The 20,929-nt window shown below is 58.5% G+C and overlaps 1 protein-coding gene across 9 annotated transcripts in view; it reads right to left on the bottom strand.

Annotated features, from left to right (window-relative positions):
* KCNJ12 (potassium inwardly rectifying channel subfamily J member 12) overlaps window positions 1–20,929 on the bottom strand; it is a 53,210-nt gene that overhangs the window by 26,917 nt on the left and 5,364 nt on the right. For 8 of the 9 annotated variants that reach the window (XR_005017726.1, XR_005017724.1, XR_005017725.1 and 5 more), the window contains exon 2: window positions 10–131. The gene's annotated coding sequence lies outside the window, so the exon portion shown is untranslated. Of the gene's footprint in view, window positions 1–9; window positions 132–3,261; window positions 3,283–20,929 lie in introns of those variants that run through there. The other variant, XM_036836050.1, reaches the window with a different exon arrangement.

The following is a 20,929-nucleotide window of genomic DNA, read 5'->3' as shown; positions in this document are numbered from 1 at the left end:
TAATCTTACCTCTGGAATCCTGTCTCCTAAGTGACGGTGCTCACCAGGCGAGTGACTGTCTTCAAGGCTGCACGAGCAGCGGCTGCCATGTCCCAGGCACCAGCTGGAGAGGACTCAGCGGCTGGAAGACCCTGAAGTTAACAGAGCACAATTACCATTCTCCTTGGGGGAGCTCATCGGTCACAAACCTCCACACAAACCCCCATTTCTGCTTGCTTTGCCCAGGACCCCAGGGGAGGTAGAGGGGGCCTCCAGCCCATCCCAATGCCCCAAAGCTTCACAGCCCGTGAGCCTGTCCATAACAACCCCTCGGAACCAGAGAAGGGCGGAACAAGGCGGGCCCCCAGAGAAAACGACCGCTGGTAGCTACTGAGTGCCCACTGCGTGCCAGACACTTGGTAGTTGCTTCACGGACGTCAACTCAGGTAAGCCTCACGACAGCCCCAAGAAGTGGGACCCCCTGCTGTTCCCGTTGCAGAGGCGTGGGCAACGCGGGGACTCTCCTCAGGTCACGGAGGACCTCGGGGCCCAGCCTGCGCGCCTGGCCACCTGCAGAGCCTTCCCCACGCCCCCCACGGGCCCCGCTGTGGGCGGACGGCCCCCGCCTTCCACGGCAGTGCGCCGCGAGGTCGGGGCAGAGAGCAGCGGGAAGGGGCTCGGGAGCCTTGGAGGTGAGCCAGCCCGAGATGCCCCTCCACCCCTGCCCCCCCGGCCACGGCCCCCATGCAGGCCGCCCTCTCGCAGCCGACGCCGGCGGGGGTCCACAGTGGCACTGGATTTCCCGGCTGGGACTGAGGGAACTGCTGTGAGTCAGCCCACAGCACAAGCCTCCTTGGGCAGCGCCAGCCGTGGGTTTAGAAGCGCACAGACCTGGGCTCCAGTCGCAGCTCCGCCCCGCACGGGCTGTGTGACCTTGGGTGCGTCCCTTCCCGGCTCAGGGCTTCTGCTCGCTCTGGTAGCGGTGGCCTAGCTGGTCCCGCTTCACTCCAGGCTCCCACCTCAAGACGCCCAGTCCTCAGCCCCTGCTTCCCCACCCTCACTGTTCCTAGAGCAGCAGCCAGTGGCCCTGCCGTAGCCCCTCTCAGCCGTTTCCTTCTAAAGCCAATGGAGGCTCCATCCCAGAGCCCCACCACGCAGCTGGACTCCCGACGGCGAGGACCTGTTCCCGGGTCACTGACTCTCGTCCTTCCCCTGGAGTGGACGCCCACTGTGCCCGGCCCTGTGTGCTGGGCTCTCGGCTTCAGTCATTCCAACCTTCGCAGCCCACCCTGAGGGACAGACGGGGAAACTGAGGCTGAGGGAGGTGAGGTGACTCGCTCCGGGTCACCGAGAGCTGGAACTCTGAGCAGAGGAGGTGTCACAGGGCCGTGGGGAGGGAAGGGGGCGGTAAGCAGGTAGAGCACCTGCCCTCCCCACTTCCCGTGGTCACTCAGCCCGCCTGTCCCAAGCCCTCTCAGCCTCTGACTCCCTGCTTCCGGGAAGGGGCTTTCTCCTATGAGGGAAGCAAAACCAGCTCCATCCTACAAAGGAGGAAATGGAGGCTCAGATCAGAGAAGGGCCTTGCCCAAGGTCACAAAGCCACGGAGTGAGTGGCAGCTTGGAGACAAGAGCCCAGGATCCGACACCCCGTCCGGCGCTCCCCCTGCCCCTGCAGTGGCCATGGCCCACGAGACGTGACCCCAACCCTCTGGAGTTCACCAAACGCTTTCCTGGGTGGCGGTCACAGTCCTGGACAGGGGAGGCCGGAGCAGGGGCAAGGTCTGCAGGTGACAGGGGTGACCGGATGTGACAGTGAGACCGTCCCTCAGCCTCCCAGCAAGGGAGGGGGGCCCCCTGCTCCTCCCCCAGGGCCGTCCTGTCAGCCAGGGGCGAGGCACTTCCCTTTCCTGCCCGGCCTCCCCACGGATGTGCCTGTGAAATTCAACTTGGGGGGGAGGTGTGCGCTGAGCACAGGCCCGGCACCACGTGGCTCCGTCACCACCATCACAGCCTCCCTTGGAGCGGCGGGGCCCAGGGTCCAGTGAGCTCCCAGCCCTGCATTCAAGGCCTGATCGCTCCCCAGCTCCCAGTGGGAACTTCCCTGGGCCTCAGGCTTCTCATCTGCAAAATGGGTAGATCCCACCTGCTTGGGGAGGCCGTGAAGAAGGTAGACCGAGGCCCTGCCCCAGCGTCCGGTGCGCAGCAGACACGCGGTAAGCACCAGCCCTCCCAGTGTTCTCTGAGGGGTCTTCCTGCTCTGACAACCATCCGGATGCCCAGCACGACGGGAAGCTGGGGCATCCCGGACCCCCCCCCCCCCGTGCGGCCTGGTGTGATGCTCTCAGGACGCGTCCAACAGGCAACGAAGCAGGAGAGCCTGAGCTCTGCGGGTGCAGGGGCCTGGCTGCCCCGCTCCTCTGTGCCACGGGTGTCATCGCCGGCAGGGGTGCCCAGTAAACGCTGGCCACAGCAACCACGGTGACCACGGCCCCTCAGGCCCCTCAGATTCCATGGCCTGGAGACAGGCTGCACGCACTGACCACAAGGATAGGCTGCACCAAGCGGCCGGGAGGGACAGGTGTCCACCCTCTGAGCCCCGAGGTGAAGCCAGGGCAGGAAGTTCTGGCCCCCACGGCGGATGACAGGTCATGCCAGGCACCAGGGAATGTTTCCGAGGGTATTTTTATCTTGAGAACATCCTTCCCTGGGGGGTAGGGGCAGGAGAGAGACAGGGTGTCCTTGGCCCCAGGCCCCTGGAAGCAGCAGAGGACATAGACCCCTGGTGCCCTTTGCTAGCGTGGCCATTACAGACACTGCCCCATCCCTGGGCTTCCTTGGGTCCCAGGAGCAAGTGGGACCTGGAGGGTCTTGGGGTTTTCTTGGGGCTCCCAGCTCTGCTCAAACTCACTGTGTGACCTAGGGTAGGCCCCTGTCCCTCTCTGGGCCTCCCTCTGGCAGGCAAGCTTTCCTGATGGCACCAGGGACTTGGCGATGGACCAGTAGTGCCCGCCTGCAAGGGGCGCCCCCACCGAGCAGGAAGACAGCGAGTTACGCAGCAGACACAACAGGCAGGATCAGGGCCGCGGTCAGAGCCCTTGGAGCCCAGGGGAGGTGTGTGACCCAGTCGGGGGCAGGGCCTCCCTGGAGAGAGCCCGGCTGAGACCGACCACAGCGCGGCGCAGGGCACTCCGGGTCCCACGGGTCAGGGTGCACATCGGCTCTGCTCTTCCCACACTGGGCCCCGGGCAAGCCCCGCCCAACTCCGAGCCTCCCTGTTGCTACCTGCAAACGAGGCGGCTGGCCCTTCCGGTCCCAGCACTCAGGATCCTAAGGATTTGGGGCTGAGGCGGGTATAGAGAGACAGGCAGGGGCACCCCTTGTCACCCTAATACCAGTGAGGGCAGAGGTGTGCTGAGTGCCTGTGGGCACAGGCATTGCACTGACGCCTGCAGAAACGGAGGCTCGGAGAGGCCCTGTGAGTCATTTTAATGAGCTTGGACTTGACCCCAAGGGCACTGGGGTGCCAGAGAAAGTATAAATTCTGGGGCAATACGGCTTGCGTTCAAATCTTGTCTCTGTCCCTTCCTGGGTGACCCTGGGCAAGTCATATAACCCCTCTGAGTCCAGTTTTCTCACCTGTGAGATGGGATTAATAATGTTATCTGTCTATGGGTTCATCATGGGGTTTCATCAAGTTAGTACAAGGAGCTGGAAATGTCCTGGTCCCCCACGCCCTCCCCTCATCACATCTCTGAGCCCCTGACTCACTCTGAAGAGGGGCCACAGGTCCCTGGAGGGCCTGGACTGGACCTTACCTCCAAGCAGGAAGGAGAGACCAGATGGAGAGGATGGGAGGGACCCAGTGAGCAAAGGCACCATGGTGTCTATTTTTCTTACAGCTGTAATTTTTCAAGCTTCAACTTAATTCAAGCCTCAGACATTTTCTAAGTGTGCAGAGGAGAGCATGGACCTGAGATAGTGGCAAGAAACAGCCTGGGACAAGAAAGACCATGAAAGAAAAGGCTGGAAAATTTGCCAACATAAAAATATTTATGACATTGCTTATCAAAACCCATTATAAGCAAAATAAAAGGTAAATGATAGATGTTTGTTATAAAAAGGATTGATGTACTTAATATATAAAGGGTTCTTATAAATCAACAAGAAAAAAGGACACAGTAGGAATGATCATGTGATCCCGCGATCCTCAGTGGGTGACGTCTCAGGAATGTCCACACCTAGAGCCTCAGCATGAGCTGGCCCCTCACCATGGAAGGCCCCGCTCTGCCTTCCATCTTTCAAGCTCAAAGCATGCCTCCTCTACGAAGCCTTCCAAGATTTCCCTGGAGCTCCTCCCGCTCCTTGCCAGGTCCCCACAACATCTTTCTTGGACCCCTGGCACCAAATGCCTAGCTTCTGCCGAGTGCCTGGCATTGCATCTGAGAATGTTCCAGGTGAGATGGCCCAAGCGTCTCTGACCAAGGAGGAAGTAAGTCACGGAAAAGAGCACCGTGTCCACAGTCACCAGGCTATGAGCCACGGTTCCAAGCCCAGCATCCAGGGGTCCTGCCTCTGTCCCTCTGCGTCCAGCCACCTCCTTCCTAAGGGGCCCTCCCAGCCAGGGGCTGCCTAGCTTCACAGCAGGCTGGGCCCAGCATGAGGCCTTCCAGGCAAAGGCAGGCAGAACACGGCCTGACCCCCGGCCACTTGCTGGAGGAGCACAGGGACAGCTGTTTTCTCAGCTTCCCTCCTCTTCCCCTTCTCACTGTGTAAGTCTGGCTTTATTTTGGGAACAGAAGATTCGTTGGGAGGGCCTGACAGACTTCTGAGCGCTGGGGTTCACCCTGGCATGGGCTGGAGGCTGTGCTCGGAGATCAGGAGTCCGGGAAAACAGGGTGGGCTTCCGGACGACCCACCACTCCACCCAGGGTCCCCTTGACAGCTCGGCCCCGGGGGCGCTGCCAAGGCCTGGGCCTCCACCTGCTTACCAGACTCGCACTCGGCACTCACTCGCTCAGCAGACACCTGCTGGGCCTCCGCTATGTGCACACACGGTGCTCAGGGCCGAGATCCAAGTGGGACAAGGCAGACAAAAAACACGCTGGGGAGAAAAGAACCCGCGTCACTCCAGAGGCAGCGTGGGCATAGGAAGACCTTTCCGAGGAGGTGACATTTGACTCGAGGCCTCAGGAGGACAGAATGTGGGAACAGTGTTCCCAGAAGTGGGAACAGCAAGGACAAAGGCCCCGAGGCTGGAACCCTGTTCCATGTGTTCAAGGGACTCAAGGGGGGGCAGTGGGGCTGGAGCCGAGGGTGCCAGAAGGGAGAGAAGGTGACGCGGGAGGGAGCGCTCAGAGGGAGCGCCGTCCTGCCTGGGACACACGGCCATCAGGCCAATGGGGGCAGCCGAGCCGCCTCTTTCTCATCTGCCAGCGGCAATTACAATCCACATCCCAGAAATGGCTTTCAGAGGAAACGCTTCCGCCTCCTGCCTTGCACGAGACCGAGGCTCAGCGTGGGAAAGCACCAAGCTGGAGGGCGCCCGACCTTCTGACCCACCGCGGCCTCCCACGCTTGTGGCCTCAATGCCACACACGCTTTTCCAACCCCACAACTTGAACTGTACACGTGAACACTGTGACACGTGCTACCTCAGCTCACACTGCGGTTCCTTCGGACAGTCGCAACAGACCGGGGCTCAGAGAGGGTGAGCGCCATGCCCAGGGCCACACAGCTGGTCCACCCAGAGCTGGGTGGGAATCATCTGAACCCAGATTCAGGGCCATGGGAACAGAGACCCGGGAACTGACCACACATGTCTGGCCCTGGTGTCTCCAGGAGAAACCACAGTCTCTCCAAGGGGCTCAGGACCGCCTCCTACAGGAAGCCTTCTGTCTGGCTGCCTCCCCCTCATGGCCAACTGGTGCTGTGGGAAGGCAGGGGCCGCTGAGAGCCCAAGACTGGTGGGGCAGGGCCTGGTGTCTGGGTCCTATTAGGCCCTGCTGTGCTGTGTGACCTTGGCCTGAGCCACCAGCCCTCTCTGAGCCTGCGCCCAGGAAGAGGAGGTAGATTTGCAGCGGGGCGGGGGCGGGGGGGCGCGGTTCCTGGTGCAGTGGGTGTGAGCAGCAGGTCTCTGCCCCAAGAGCAGGAAGGGTGGCCACTGAGAGCCCCAGGAAAAGCTTCCTCACACCTGGAGCTTTTATTTAGCACCAACTGTATGCGCCTCTCAACAATCCTATGAGACACTGCCCGAAGAGGAAGCAACAGGGTCAGAGAGAGAATGCAGTGCCCCAAGGCCACAGGCCAGTCAGTGCCTGGGGCTGCGCCGTCCTCAGGCAGGGAGTCCTGGAGAGGTTGTGTGCACCCAGTGGCCGGGGTGCGTGGCCAGAAGCCGGGGGAATGGTGAGGCTGCTCCGGCCTTCACCTTCACGCCAGCACCACCAGCAGCTGTGGGCCTGTGGGACCCCCCCACACCTGGTCCCGACCTCCGCCAGCTCCAGCTTGCCCTCCTCTACCTCTAAGGCACGTGTTTACATGACTAATGCCTGCCTCAGTCTCCACATCTGTAAAAGGGGCCCAATTCTACTGCCTGCCTAGTACAGCTGTTAGTCTACGCACAGGGCGCAGGGTCGGGTCCAGCACACAAACATGCTCGTGGGTGCACACATCCTGCATGGACACACGGCCTGGGGTGTGGGTACGTGTTATTCCAGGAGCGTCGTGGTACGTACACACCTGGCCTCACTTTGTTTCCCCAGAAACAGGTTCTGAGTCTAGTATTTGGGGGCAGGTGGTTTACTTGGGAGGTGGACCCAGAGAGGTGACCAGGGAAGGGCAGCAGCGGGACGGGAGTGCCATGGGAGGCGGGGCTGCAGCGGCCTGGAGTCTGGATGCTGCGTTTCATCCCACAGCTGTGCAGCCGCAGGCGGCACTCACACAGGGACCAGGGCACGAGGTACGAAGCCGGCGGCCCGCTGCTCACACCGGGCAGCGCACGTCTGTGCGTCCCTGCTCCCCCGCGGGAACACACGCAAAGGCACGTGGGCTGTGTCCTCACGGGAATGCATCTGTGCCTACGTCACGCCGAGGCTGGACACATGGGGTGAGTCTCCGTGCGCCTGCTCTTGCACATGTGTATGCGTATGTGGGAGCTGTGTGTGCGCACACGTGTGCACAAGGTATGGCACAGGCATGCACACATGTTCAGGCTACGTGCGTGTGCACGCACCGAAGTCCCTCACCCAACCCTGGCCGTGGCCGTGGGGTGGTGGAGATGGTCTGGTCACCTTGGTAACTGGCTAAGCTGGGGCAGCCTTGATTAAAAAAAAAAAAAAAAAAAATCAAACCACTGAACACAAAGAGGAGAAGGAGCTGGAGGGTTGTGAGGGTGAGGCTCAGCCCCAGGCTCCGCTCACGGCTCCCACCGCAACCCACCCACCTGTCCCGACCCAGCGAGGGCCGCCACAGCCAGGACGCAGGTCCCAGGAAGCAGCGGGCGGACAGTCCCTGGTGTGGGGGGGTTCCCTTCAGAGTCCCGGGGAGCCCACCGGGATGGCAGCAGTCAGGGACTGGGCGGGCCCCACTCTGCAGACTCACCAAGCCCCGGAAGAGGGCACCCTAGACACCAGGCGCTTTGCAAACCAGGGGACGCTGGGCCGAGCCGCCCACAGTCACCCTCTCTGGACAATGAATGCACTAACTGCATGCGCTGCCTCGTGGCCAGTGCATTAGCCCAGATCATGTGATGATTGATTCACGAGCTCTTATCCCCTTCCCATCCCCGAGGCCAGCTCGCCAGCCTCGCTGCCTCTGCTGGGTGGGGAGGGAGGGCCCGGCCAGACGCTTCCCTATCTCGCTCGCAAACATTGCACGCTATTTATATCTCATCAGACAGCGTGCACGGGGATGAAACCGCCGGTGCTCCGCACCCCGCGAGCAGCCAGGAGCTGAAACCCCGACACGGGCTGCATCAGGCAGAAATGCGAGGTGCTCACACCCTTGCTCAAGAGCCTGGGCCGGACCTGCACTCACACCTACAGGGGCTTTGCCCTACCTGCCTCCCTGTGTCCTGAGAAAGCCCTGTAAGGAAGAGTCTGCTGTTGTCCCCATCTGACAGATGAGGAAACTGAGGTTTGGAGAGCTGAAGTGACTTAGCCAAGGCCACACAGCCTGTAGGATGCAGAGCTGGGGACTACACCCAGCCAAGCCGCCCCAAAGCCTGGGCCTGTACTGCACAGCATTTGACCTCCCTAACTGAGTCCCAGAGCAGCCCTATGAGGTGGGCATCATTATGATTCCTGTTTTACAGAAGAGGAAACTGAGGCTCAGAGAGGTGAAGTGACTTGCCCAGGGGCACACAGCCGAGAACGGAAGCCAGATGTGTAACCCTGACTGATAACGTGCCCCAATCCACGCCCTGCGTGACCCCCCGGACACGTGCAGGGAACAGCCCCAGGGGGATGAGAATGGCTCAGGGCAGTCTGTCCCCGCGGCTACCTGAAGCAGAAGCCACGTGGGGCCCCTTCACGTTGTGAGGTGGCCCTGCCTCAACGCCCAGCCCTCCTTCCAGACACCAGTGGAGGGCAGCTTGCCTGGTCCTGGTACCTCCAAGGACCCAGCTACCAGCACAGGGACAAGTGTGAAGGGCCCTCGAATCCTAGTGCTGACCTCTGGTCATCACCGTCACAGAGCAGGGGCCCCCTCGCCCGGCCACATCAGCATTCGAGCAGGGGACTCTGGAAACCCGCTGCCGACCTCCACCCCCTGGGCATCCTGCGACCCTGGCTCCTCCTGAGACCCTGGGAACCGAGCCAGCTAGAGCTCCGGAGGGCAGTGCGGCCACCTCTCGGCTCCCCAGCGCCCTCATCTGTGAGACAGGCACTAACAGGCCCTCTGGGCGGGGGGGGGCATTCCAGACGTGGTACCCAGCACAAGGCCTTCACACAAGAACCCCTCAGCAAGTGGTCATGCCGTTGGCTTTCACGTCGTTGGTAAAGCACGAAGCAGCCTACCCGCTGAACCACAGAGCTGCACGGGCTTCGCGGGGTGCCAGTTCTGAGTTCAAATGCCAACTCTGACTCCTTGGTTGTGTGTCTCACGCACCTGGCAGCCCCCCTCTGAGCCCTGGTGTCCCTGCCTTCCCCACGGGCCTGTCCAGGTGTGCTCCGGCCTCAGCGAGCACTTGAGAGCCAAATAGCCCCTCACCCCACCCGACTCCAAGGCCAGGGCAGCTGGCACCTCTGAGCGACACCTCGGCCCGGGCCTGGCCGCGGGGGCCCAAAGAGCGACTACACGACGTATCTCCTCACCCCCAGCCTGGAGTCCTGAGCTTCTAGATCTGACTGTCACCCAGCACAGGGCCGGGCACGAGCAAGGGCAGATGTCGGTAAGGAGTGCGCAAGCTCTCTGGGCACCTACCACACGCCTACCTGGAACCCGGGGACTTTACCTGGATGCTCTCATTTAAGCCTCATGAGAGTCCTGCTTTGACATCGGAGGAAACCGAGGCACAGGAAGACGGCCTCTGAACATTGGAGACCATGTGGGCTGCAGCCCAGACCCCACCCCCTTCTCTGTTCCGCCTGTGGGGTGGCAGGAGAGGCCAGCACTAGTGACCGGCAATGCTGCAGTGGGGACGGCTCCCTTGATTCTGTGGGGATGGTCCCCTTGACCCTTGGTACCCCCGGCCCCGAGCTTTGGGAAGCCACGTCCTGGCCCAAACGCAGGGCCCTCAGTGCTCGGCGTGGCAGCTGGAAGGTGGAGTAGTAGGTGCATGGGGGCTGCACTCCCGGCCTCTGCAGCCTCATCTGTATAATGGGTGGTAGGGACAAGCCTGGCACCTGGCCAGGTGGGCCCTCAGCCATCAGCTATGGAAGGGAGGGCTGAAGGGCCCCTAACGGCCCAGGGTCCACCAGTCTCCCGCCACTCAGGCCTCCACCTCCTACCGGCAGGTCAACCCAGACAGGGGTCTGAGGCCCCCAGAGGGGCATTAAAGGTCCCAGCACCAGATTGATGGCCATCAGACAGTGATGGCCCCATAAGCAAGGAAGAAAAGGCACCCCAGGCCTTGCACAAAGGCAGGGAGTTGCAGAGACTCTGTGCCCACAAGGAAGGGCGGCACGGGGGCGGGCGTGAGCAGGGCCAGCCCTGAGAGTAGCCAGTGACGCGGGGGCAGACCGCATGGGGCCCTGAAGCTGGGCTTCTGACGGCTGCCCCGTCAGCCACAGCCAGACTCCTAGACTGAGGCTCAGAGGAGCACCCTGGGCCCCAGAAAATCCCTTAACCTTTCTGAGCCTCATGCCTTCCTCTGTAAACGGGGGTAAAGAGAGTACTGGCGCCTTCCGGGGTCACCACAGGAAAGCAATGTGTCAACACCCACCGAAGCCCGAAGCAGCACAAGCTTCCAGGAACGTCCTTTCCTGAGACCCCGGAGCCCACACTCTCCCTCCAGCCAGGGGGGCGCGACAGGGGAGCCATAGAACCCACGAGCCGGGGAGACGCTGGGAGCAGAGCGATGGGACAGGAGACAACGGAAGACACGGGGACCTAAACGTTACCGAGGGTCAAAACACAGAGCGCGGGGCGGTGGGGGCCAAACCCACCTGCGCTGCCCACGCACGGCGGCACGGCCCTCCCCACCTGTGCCATCGGTCATACCCGCCTCACTGGTCACAGCACACGCGCTCCTCATGCCCGCTTACACACTCAGACACGCGCCCACCACACAGTCAGGGTCCTGCACGGCTGCAGCACACACAGCCAAGCACCCCACACCGTCCACACCTCTCTACAGTCTGCCATTCAGACGGCCTGACCCCGCCTACACGGCTGGCCCCAGGCCCACCCTCTGAACCCACGTGCTTGGGCTCCACCCCCTGAGCATGCTGTGCTGTAAGGAGGGGCACAGAAAGGAGGGTGGGGGTCCACGAGACCCTCCACTCCTGCAGCACCAGCCCCCAGACCAAGGGGAGCCAGGTGGCTGGGGCTCCCTCCGAATCCAGCCACCGGCACAGCCCTGATGGGAGCTCCTGCAGGCTCCTCGGCACTGACAGGCTGATTAGGGGGTGGGGGATCAGCTGGGCCCCCGCCTCCCACCCGGAGCAGCTGCAGCCTTTGTGGGGTGCAGAGGGAGGGGCTCCTGTCCCCTGCCTGCCTTTCTGTCCTCCCAGCAGCAGACAGACCCACCCTTCCCCGGGGAGCCCATGCCTGCTGTGCACACACACGTCCACATCTGTGCCCCTCCACTGAGCACACACTGAGCACCCACTGTGCGCCAGGCCTGCGGGACCCCGAGTGGGTGGCGTGACTCCCACGGCACGCCCAGGGACCCGGGGCCCGGGGGGCTCAGCTCCTCGACACAGATCACCTTGGTTCACTGCGATCCACTTTTATGAGGAGACACGTGAAAGAGACATGAGCCCAAGTGCAGCCTGCCAGACCCCGGCCAGCTCCTCCGGGCTCACGCTGCTGCCCTCGTGCTGCTGCTCCTCGAGCCCGGTGAGCCGCGTCCACCCCGGCCTCTCCCCCAGGCCCCCTCCCAGCTCCTCCCCAATCCCGTGAGGGTCTCTGCTCAGACGGCCCTACCCTCTCACATGTTCCCTGCTCACTAATTCAGGAGTCTATGCTCAGTTGCCCATGGACATGTGAGGGCAGGGATTCTCTTTTTTTCTCAAGAGTGGTTTTTAGAGCAGTTTAAGGTTTACAACAAAACTGAGGGGAGGGCACAGAGTTCCCACGTACCCCGACCCCGCACGTGCACAGCCTCCGCATTGGCAACATCCGTCAGTACAGCGGGGCCTTTGCTGCCATCAGTGAACCTGCGTCGACAGGTCAACATCACCCAAAGTCCACACTTTATCTCAGGGCTCACTCGTGGTGCTGCACTTTCTGTGGGTTTGGACAAATGTACAAAGACTTGTATCCACCACGACGGTGCCACACAGAACAGCTCACTGCCCTAAATATCCCGGGCTCCGCCTGTCCATCTCCCGTTCTCCACCCCTGGCAACCACTGATCTGCCTGCTGTTTCCACAGTTCTGCCTTTTCCAGAATATCATATAGCTGGAATCACACAGCAGGTAGCCCTTTAGGACTGGCTTCTTTCACTTAGTCATATGCATTTAGGGTTCTTCCATGTGTTTCCATGGCTTGACAGCTCATTTCTTTTTAGTGCTGAAAGACACTGCATTGTCAGGACGGACCACGGTTTATTTATCCATCACCTACTGAAGGACATCTTGGTTGCTTCCAAGTTTTGGCAATAACTAATAAAGCTGCTATAAACATCTGCGTGCAGCGTTTGGTGTGGATATAAGTTTTCAGCTTCCTTGGGTAAATACCAAGGGTTAGAGTTAGGGTTGCTGGGTCATACGGTAAAGTATGTTTAGTCTTGTAAGAAACTGCCAAACTGTCTTCCAAAGCGACTGCACCATTTTGCCTTCCCATCAGCTGTGATGAGAGTTCCTGCGGCTCCACGTCCTCATCAGCCATTCTAAAGGGATGTAGTGGTATCTTACTGTTGTTTTAACTTACATTTCCCTGCTGACAAATGATGTGGAGCATCTTTTCTTTTTTTTTAATATTTATTTATTTGGCCACACTGGGTCTTAGTTGCGGCACACGGGATCTTCGTTGGGGCACACGGGATCTCTCTTTGTGGCACATGGGCTTCTCTCTAGTTGTGGCGTGCAGGTTTTTCTCTCTCTAGTTGTGGCACGCGGGCTCCAGAGCACGTAGGCTCTGTAGTTTGCGGCACGCGGGCTCTCTCGTTGATGGGCACAAGCAGCTCAGTATTTGTGGCATGTGAGATCTTAGTTCCCTGACCAGGGATCAAACCCACGTTCCCTGCACTGGAAGGCGGATCCTTTACCACTGGACCACCAGGGAAGTCCCTAGAGCATCTTTTCATATGTTTACTTGCCATCTGTATATCTTCTTTGCTGAGGTGTCTGTTCACATCTTTGGCCCGTTTTTTCCTATTGTCTGTTTGTCATTTGTTCTCTATTGTTGAGTTTCAAGAGTTCTTTGTTTTGGATAACAGCCCTTGATCAGATGTGTCTTTTGCAAATATTTTCTCCCTGTCTGTAGCTTGTTTTCTAATTCTCTCAACATTGTCTTTCCCAGAGCAGAAGTTTTTAATTTTAATGAAGTCCAGCTTGTCACTGATTTCTCTCATGGATCATGCCTTTGATATTGTATCTAAAAATGCATAACCATACCCAAGGTCATCGAGGTTTTCTCCTACTCTATCTTCTAGGAATTTCATAGCTTTGTGCTTTACATTTACATTTATGATCCATTTTGAGTTAATTCGTGTGAAGGGTGTGTGGTCTGTGTCTAGATTAACTTCTTTGCGTGTGGACGTCCAGTTCTTCCAGCACCATTTGTTGAAAGACTATCATTGCTCCACTGTGTTGCCTTTGCTCCTTTGTCAGCAATCTGTTGACTATATTTGTGCGTGTCTATTTCTGGGCTCTCTACTTTGCTCCATTGATCTGTCTGTTCTGTTGCCAACCCCACACCGTCTTGATTTCTGTAGTTTTATCGTAAGTCTTTTTTTAGAAATAAATTTATTTATTATTTTTAAAATTTATTTATTTTTGGCTGTGTTGGGTCTTCGTTGCTGTGTGCGGGCTTTCTCTAGTTGCGGCGAGCGGGGGCTACTCTTCGTTGCAGTGCGCGGGCTTCTCATTGCGGTGGCTTCTCTTGTTGCGGAGCACGGGCTCTAGGCTCATGGGCTTCAGCAGTTGTGGCATGTGGGCTCAGTAGTTGTGGCATGCAGGCTCAGTAGTTGTGGTGCATGGGCTTATTTGCTCCGCGGCATGTGGGATCTTCCTGGACCAGGGCTCAAACCCATGTCCTTTGTATTGGCAGGTGGATTCTTAACCACTGCACCACCGGGGAAGTCCCTATAGTAAGTCTTTAAGTCAGTTAGTGTCTTTGTTCTTCTCCTTCAGTACTGTGTTGGCTGTTTCAGGTCCTTTGCCTCTCCATATAAACTTTAGAATTAGTTTGTCAATATCCATAAAATAACTTTCTGGGATTTTGATTGGGAATGCATTGAATCTATAGATCAAGTTGGGAATAACTGATGTCTAACAATATTGAGTCTTCCTATCCATGTACATGGACTATCTCTCCACTTATTTAGTTTTTCTTTGATTTCACTCATCAGGGTTTTGTTGGATTTATACGTCGGTGGTTTATTTGGGGGGGGGTGCTAATAGAAATGGTATTGTGATTTTAATTTTAGATTTCACTTTTCACTTGTTTACTGCTGGTATATAGGAAAGTGATTGACTTTTGTACATTAACCTTGTATCCTGCAACCTTGCTATAACTGCTTATTAGTTCCTGGAGTTTTCTTGTCGATTTTTTCATATTTTCTACATAGATGATCATGTCATTCGTGAATAGAGACAGTTTTGTGTCTTCCTCCCCAATATGTATACCTTTTATTTCCTTTTCTTGTCTTATCTCATTAGCCAGGATTTCCAGTACGATGTTGAAAAGCACTGGTGAGAGAGGACTTCTTTGCCTTGTTCCTGATCCTAGTGGGAAAGCCAAGTTTCTCATCATTAAGTATGATGTCAGCTCCAGGATTTTTGTAGGTGCCTTTATCAAGTTGAGAAAGTTTCCCTCTATTCCTAGTTTACTGAGAGTTTTTACTGCAAATGGATGCCGGCAGGGCTTTGTTTTGTCGCCTGGTGTGTCCTGGTGCTTGGAGGAAGTGCCAGCCCATGGCAGGCCCTCTGTGATCTCCTTTGGAAGGAACAGGTGCAGGGTGCAGGGAAGGGGCTAGCAGGGACAGGGAGACGCCACAGCAATGGCCTTGGGTAGGTGAAGGCAGAGGGGCCAAGTGGCCGTGGGGGACAACAATCCATCCACAGGAAAGGGATGGAGGCATGGCGAGGGGATGCAGGTGGCGGGAGGTGGGAGCTGCAAGGTTCTCCTTTGACTTTCTCAGTAATGAGGACGCCACACTGTCGGCTGAGACTCCAGGACCCTGGAGAGTCTCAGGAGGCAGGGCCCCGGGACCAAGAGGGCAGGTTCTGGGTGGAAAGGGAGGAGGTCTGGGGCCAGAGCCCCAAGCTTGGAAGCAAGAGAGGGGTCCATGAGGCCCCAGGGCAGTGCAGGCTGCAACTGGACTCAGGAGCTCACGTCCTTTAAGTCTGGTTTCCTGCATGTCCAGGAGGGATAGGGTGGGCTCAGGAGGCAGGTGGTGGGGGACCAGGGCACTAGGGGTGGTTCTGAAGGGCTCTCTAAGGTCCACTGGCTGGACACTCACCCTGGGAGGCCTCCTGCGGGGCCAGGCCAGAGCCCCTCCCCTGGGGCACCTTCTCTGCTCCACAAGCCCCAGCATCCCCACTTCTGCAGAGACTTCGCTCAGGCCACGTGGATGCACTTCTCCCGCGTCCAAAGTCGAGTGGTGAGTGAATCGGCCGCCCTGCTGTCTCCCCAAGCAGCAAAGGTTCGCGTGCAGGTCTGTGGAAAGCCCAGCGTGCCCACAACGCAGCTACAGGGCGGTGGGGGTGGCTCCTGGACAGATGTGAGCCCCACCACTGCCTAAGAAATGGACAGAGGGGGCATGACCCACACGCTGAGAACTTTAGCAGGGCCTTGGCCTAAACCTTTCCCTTGCATGAGCCTCCCAGTACAGAGTGGGCACTCAGATAATGGTCTTTCTATCCTAGTCCTGTGAGGGTAAAAACGAGGGAGGCTGGACCAGCCCCACGTCCTGTGGCTGAGGTCACAGGGGATGGAGGGTGGCAGGTCATTCAGTCCCTCCCCCCTTGGGGCCTCAGTCTCTCCACCTGTAAAGTGGACGGGACTCTGAGAACCCTCCTCCATCATCTAGACTTCTGAAACCGTTCTAACACCGGGCACACACAATCACAGTTTGAACGGGACAGACTTGGCCCCATTTCTCAGAGTAGGGAAGTGAGGCTCAGAGAGGTGAAGCTGGTTCCCTGGAGTCACACAGCAGGGGGGCACGGGGGGCGCCCCATTTAAATGCACGCTAACCTGGCTCATGCCCAACACCGCACCTCCCAGATCCTCAGCCCAGGTCTCGGCCTGCCCTCAAGGGAGAGCCCTTCTTAAAGGCCTCCGTGCCTTTGGAGGCACCGGGGGCCCAGCCGTGGGGCTCCTCGGTCTGGCCGCCTGCCTCCCTCAGGACCCCATCATCTCTCAGTCCCTGCTCCGCTCCCGGCCAGTACGTTTTGAGAATTAAATGAGATGATGTTCGGGAAAGCACTGAGCGCAGCGCCTGGCACCAGAAGACACCGAGTAAACAGTCGTTTTCATTATTGTTTTGGGTGCCAAGTCTCAGTGAAACATCGTGGCACTTCCTGAGAAATAAAGGCACCCAGTGACACCACGGTGCTGCTGAATTCACCACCAAGGCGGGCATTTTGCTGAAGCCCCCAAAATATCCTGCCGGTTGCCAGGAGCCAAGGGAGGGGGCCGAGGACACCCAGGCCCCCGGGGCACGTGGCCTCAGGCCAGGGTATCACAGTGGTTTGTCAGCACACCAGCCATCTCCAGAGGGACTCTGCCTGGCGGCCCAGGGATGGGGCCAGGGCAGGGGGGCCAGCAGGAGTGAAACCCAGCCCTCTCCCTCCAGTGAGGAGAAGGCTGGGTTTCTTTTTGTTTTTTTAATAAATTTATTTATTTATTTATTTTTGGCTGCACTGGGTCTTCGTTCCTGCGCACAAGTTTTCTCTAGTTGCGGTGAGCAGGGGCTACTCTCCGTTGTGGTGCGTGGGCTTCTCATTGCGGTGGCTTCTCCTGTTGCAGATCACCGGCTCTAGGCACACGGGCTTCAGTAGTTGTGGCTCACGGGCTCAGTAGTTGTGGCTCGCGGCCTCTAGAGCGCAGGCTGAGTAGTTGTGGCGCACGGGCTTAGTTGCTCCACAGCATGTGGGATCTTCCCGGACCAGGGGTCGAACCAGTGTCCCCTACCTTGACAGGAAGATTCTTAACCACTGTGCCACCAGGGAAGCTTGCAGGGAAACCACAGCACCGGAGGAGGCCCCTCGGGCTCCAGGCGCAGACGGACTGCTGGCGATGGGCTGGGGCTATGCGATCTCTCTGAGGTTCAGTGTTGGCATCTGGAAATAGGGCAGCTGCTCCCCATCCCTGGGGCTAGCCATGAGGACCCAACAGGATGAGAAAGGGCCCCGCATATGGCAGGAGCACCACCGAACTCCCAAAGACCTCAACCTGGGGAGGGCAAAGGTCAGGGAAATAACTGCTCTGCAGGAGCTGGCAGCTGCCAGGAAGGGAATGACAGAAAGGTGTTTCAGCAAGAAGAAACACTCCACTGGCTCTAAAACAGAGGCAGTGGAGGCCACGGTGGGACCCAGGCACGCTCAACTCTCCAAGGGGCGGGGACCACCCCCAGAGGGCACAGCGGTGGCAGCTCTAAAAGCTACAAAGGCGGGCTTCCCTGGTGGTGCAGTGGTTGAGAATTCGCCTGCCAATGCAGGGGACACGGGTTCGAGCCCTGGTCTGGGAAGATCCCACATGCTGCGGAGCAACTGGGCCCGTGAGCCACAACTACTGAGCCTGCGCGTCTGGAGCCTGTGCTCCGCAACGGGAGAGGCCGCGACAGTGAGAGGCCCGCGCACTGCGATGAAGAGTGGCCCCCACTTGCCACAACTAGAGAAAGCCCTCGCACAGAAACGAAGACCCAACACAGCCATAAATAAATAAATAAATAAATAAATAAAATTTAAAGTAATAAGGAGGTACCATTTAAAAAAAAAAAAAAAAACTACAAAGGCACGAGTCCTCCGACCCAGCAGGGCCGCTTCTGGACTCTTTGCTTGGACAGAGCTGGCACGAGGACCTCAGTACCCAGGTGATCATAGCAGCGTTACATGCGATAACAGCCAAGGGCTGGAGGTGCCCCGGAACGAAGCAGGCTCACGAAACAGAAATCCAGCCCAGTGAAGGGAATACTGGGCAGACCTTAAAACCGTTCTGCTGATTGATGTACTAATCAAAGGGGTCATCTACTACACCTCTCCTGTGCATTTCCTTTGATCGCTCCCAGCAGCCTCATGGGGGGAAGAACTGTTAATGCCTCCATTTTGCAGATGAGCAAACTGAGACACAGAACAGTCAAGCAATCTGCCCAAGGACACACAGCTGGTAAGTAGCACAGACCAAGCATACCGTATATGCTTGTGTCTCGAAGATATGTTGCTACAAAATTTTTTTTTCTTAAAAAAGTCAAGACACAGGGCAGCATATCCAGGTTGACCATGTGTAATGGGTTGAGTGATGGCTCCCCCAAAATATATGTCCACCCAGTACCTCTGAATGTGAGTTTATTTAGATAAAGGGTCTTTGCAGGTATAACTAAGGATGTGGAGATGAGACCATCCTGGATAAGGATGCCCTGAATCTAATGACAAGTGTCCTCATGAGAGGAGAGAAGACACAGGGAGAGAAGCCCACGTGAAGACAGAGGTGCAGACTGGACAGATGCCAAGGAACCCCAAGGGTCACAGCAGCCACGGGGGCCGGGAGAGAGGCCCGGGGCGGATTCTCGGAGGAAGCAACCCTGCCGACACCTTGATTTCGGACTCTGGCCCCCAGAACTGAGAGACAACAATCTGTTTTGTTTTAAGCCCCCCAGTTTGTGGTGACTTGGTATGAAAGAAAGCAGTACAGACCCCACCGGCTCCCAATCATCCCGCTTCTGTTTCCTCCTCTGGACCTGGCTGATGGACCATCCCATAGGACGGCTGCCCCTGGCAGGGCAGTGCAGACGTGTCGGGGGTGTGGGTTTGTCCAACAACCTCCCCTCGGGTTCCCAGTTCCCAGAGGAGGAGACTGAGACCAGAGGCTCGGGTCACAGCTCCCAGGGGGGCTGCTCCCCGTCCACCCCCCACCCACCAGTGCTTGATCCGTGGCAGGGTGAGTGGGGGACCCCTGAGGCCCACCAGGAGGGCAGCTGGGTCAGGACAGGACCCAGAGCCAGGTCACCTGGCTCTGGAGCCTCAGGGCTGGGGCATCTGCTGTAGGATTGGGGCCAGACCCCACAGGTGCCGCAAGGCTCTAGCTGGCAGGGCCGGCAGAGGAAAGGAAGAGGGTGGCTCGGGTCTCCTCTGCTGTGAAGCCCCGAGGGAGGGGCTGGGCCGTTCCGTGGCTGTCCGGGGACTTTTGGAGGCACCCCCTCCAGTGGTCCTGAAGGCTCCCGGGGCCCGGGGTGGGGGTGGGGGGAACTTGGCTACCCCAGCCGGGCAGGTGCTCCCGACAGCTTGAGGCACAGCAGGCCGAGGTGATGGGCGCGGGTGAGCCTCCGGCCTGTGTGGCAGAGGGGCCGGGGGCAGGGAGAGCGGAGGCTGCCCTGGCCGCCCTGACCGCAGAGCTGAAGTGGAAAAGGAATGAGAAAACAGATGCCCAGGCGGGGCATGATGTTCACGTCCACTTCACACATGCGGAGACCGAGGCTCGGACCAGCACAGGGGTGACTAACACCCTCTCAAACTTAGCCTCTCAGACCCTTTCCACAGGGGCCCTCAGTGGAGCCTGAGGGGACGGTCCTTCCGATGCCTCTCAAACCAGGTGACAGGAGTGGCGGTGCTGGCACCCGACAGGAAGCTCAGAGGTGGGTCGGGGGGGACCGAGTCCCCAGCAGAGGCCTGCCCCTGCCGAGGACCTCGGACGAGCAGCCTGGCCAGTGCCTTCCCCGCGGGGCTCAAGCACAGCGCTGGCCTCAGCCTCATATGTGTCCACGCCGGGCCGGGCGGTCCCTGAGGCCAGAGGGGACGGGGCCAGCCCAGGGTCAAGGGCTGGGCTGCAGCAGGGTGAGCTCCCCGTGGTGGCTACACTGCCGGGGAGACTGAAAAGTGCAGGTTCCCAGGCTCCACCCCGGGCCCCACCCCAGGCCCTCGGAACCAGAATTTCTGGGGACAGAGCCAGGAGATCTGGATTCTCCAACTGCTTCCCGAGGGGTCTGAGGAAGGAGGTACCCCAGCAAAGATCCAGCACCTCTCCCGGGACTAAGACACGCCAGTTCTGCAACTCCAGGTTCTCTGTCCCAAAGAGGCCACAACTCCATGACTCAGAGCCCATCACCCAGGAACTTGGGTGGCTGAGTGCTTTCCTAGACTCCACAGCTAAGATGCTATGGTCCCAAGACTCTGACTCAGCCCTCAAGTCATCAAAGGAGAGAGGACGAAGCCCCTGAGTATGGGGCCTGGGGCACCAGCAGGGACGGCAGGGACGGGAAGATGAGAAAACACGGAAACAGGGAGGGGGAGAGAGACAGAGAGGGCACTGCAGCTGCTAGCAGGTGTGCACAACCGCATCCACATGTTTGTTAAGCACTCAGACAATCTAAAAGGTTCTCTAATGACAGTCCCCTCAAAAGCATAAAGCTTTGGGGTGGGGGTGAGGGGGAGACAAGGTTTGAGAAAAAGAAATTCATTTTCTGTCCTGACAATCGTGTGACGCTTTACCGTGAGCCTGTAACACTCTTGTCATTAAAAACTGTGATAATTAGCAAGAGAATATGACAAAGTCTATGCTTCCTTAAGTGTCTGTTCACTGGTTTCTTTACCCTCCCCCAATCCAGACATCAGTTCCCAGCCCCCAGCCCCAGGCACAGGGTAAAGCAAAGGTACCTGCTCCAGACTCAATAGTCAAAAGCATGAATAATGCTGAATTCTGACCTCCTCAGGGCCAGTGTCACTAAGATTCACCAGGCAGAGACCTCTAGGGCTTTCTGAGAAGGGAAGGGAGAGACCAGCAAGGAAAGACATGTCCAGGGGCTGGTCCCGAGGGCGCTGTGCAAGGGGGTCCAGGGCCCTGCCCACACCCTGCTTCCATAAGGCCACGGGCCAGGCCCCTGAGAAGCCCCACCTTTGAGCCCCCTCACCTGCCCCGGATCCCGGCCCCCTCGGGAGTCGCCGGCGTCTATCTACCTCTGCTCTC

The sequence above is a fragment of the Balaenoptera musculus genome, chromosome 20, assembly GCF_009873245.2.
Source record: "Balaenoptera musculus isolate JJ_BM4_2016_0621 chromosome 20, mBalMus1.pri.v3, whole genome shotgun sequence".
Lineage (NCBI taxonomy): Eukaryota > Metazoa > Chordata > Mammalia > Artiodactyla > Balaenopteridae > Balaenoptera > Balaenoptera musculus.
The sequence above is the reverse complement of the archived record's forward strand: the minus strand, read 5'-3'. Positions and strand labels throughout refer to the sequence as shown.